Source organism: Ovis aries, chromosome 24 (assembly GCF_016772045.2).
Source record: "Ovis aries strain OAR_USU_Benz2616 breed Rambouillet chromosome 24, ARS-UI_Ramb_v3.0, whole genome shotgun sequence".
NCBI lineage: Eukaryota > Metazoa > Chordata > Mammalia > Artiodactyla > Bovidae > Ovis > Ovis aries.
This window is the reverse complement of record NC_056077.1, coordinates 3,396,546-3,398,376: the sequence shown is the minus strand read 5'-3', so window position 1 is coordinate 3,398,376 and position 1,831 is coordinate 3,396,546.

The window sequence follows — 1,831 nt, the reverse complement described above, 5'->3', positions numbered from 1 at the left end:
AGTCCAACGGACTCTCAAGAGTCTTCTCCAACACCACAGTTCAAAAGCATCAATTCTTCGGCACTCAGCCTTCTTCACAGTCAAACTCTCACATCCATACATGACCACAGGAAAAACCATAGCCTTGACTAGACAGACCTTAGTCGGCAAAGTAATGTCTCTGCTTTTGAATATACTACCTAGGTTGGTCATAACTTTTCTTCCAAGGAGTAAGCGTCTTTTAATTTCATGGCTGCAGTCACCATCTGCAGTGATTTTGGAGCCCCCCCAAAATAAAGTCTGATACTGTTTCCACTGTTTCTCCATCTATTTCCCGTGAAGTGATGGGACCAGATGCCATGATCTTCATTTTCTGAATGTTGAGCTTTAAGCCAACTTTATCGCTCTCCACTTTCACTTTCATCAAGAGGCTCCTTAGTTCCTCTTCACTTTCTGCCATAAGGGTGGTGTCATCTGCATATCTGAGGTTATTGATATTTCTCCCAGCAATCCTGATTCCAGCTTGTCCTTCTTCCAGTCCAGCGTTTCTCATGATGTTCTCTGCATAGGAGTTAAATAAGCAGGGTGACAATATACAGCCTTGATGTACTCCTTTTCCTATTTGGAACCAGTCTGTTCTTCCATGTCCAGTTCTAACTGTTGCTTCCTGACCTGCATACAGATTTCTCAAGAGGCAGGTCAGGTGGTCTGGTATTCCCATCTCTCAGAATTTTCCACAGTTTATTGTGATCCACACAGTCAAAGGCTTTGGCATAGTCAATAAAGCAGAAATAGATGTTTTTCTGGAACTCTCTTGCTTTTCCATGATCCAGCGGATGTTGCCAATTTGATCTCTGGTTCCTCTGCCTTTTCTAAAACCAGCTTGAACATCAGGGATTTCACGGTTCACGTATTGCTGAAGCCTGGCTTGGGGAATTTTGAGCATGACTTTACTAGCATGTGAGATGAGTGCAATTGTGCGGTAGTTTGAGCATTCTTTGGCATTGCCTTTCTTTGAGATTGGAATGAAAACTGACCTTTTCCAGTCCTGTGGCCACTGCTGAGTTTTCCAAATTTGCTGGCATATTGAGTGCAGCACTTTCACAGCATCATCTTTCAGGATTTGAAACAGCTCAACTGGAATTCCATCACCTCCACTAGTTTTACTATATATAAAATAGGTATATATATATAGCACAGAGAACTCTACTCAGTATTCTGTGAAAATCTATTTGAGAAGGGAATCTGAAAAAAATGAATATATGCAGATGTATAACTGAATCACTTTGCTATACACTTGAAACTAACACAACATTGTTAATCAACTATACGCCAATAAAATTTAAAAAACAAAAAGCAAAAAAACCCCAGATATCCAAAACCAGACTCACACTATTAGCCTTTGATCTGTTTGCCTCCAGTACCTGGCGCCACGTGCATACAATTGCTCATACTGCCAACCAATACTCCTTCCTTTGTGCCTTAAACTTTCAGTCATCAAGTCCTGTGAATTCTACCTCAAACCTATCTCTCAAATCTAACTTCTTCGGTATCCACCCTTATCCAACAGCACTGGCCTGGACCGACAGGAAGGCAAGGACAGGCTTTCAGAGTTGTGGGGTTGACTGTAGCCAGATGCTGCAGATTAGCACAAGCCCGGAGATGACAGACACTCAGGAGATTGCTGCAACAGAGTGAGTGAAAGATGAGGGTCTGAAGATGAGGAAGATGGCGTGGCTTCGAGACAGATTGAGGAGGAAAAAGTGATGATTTGGTGGAGTGAGAGAGCAGGGAGTCAGAGATGACTCAGAAGTTTTTGGTTTGGGTGATTTGGTGGTTGGTGGCTTTGTGG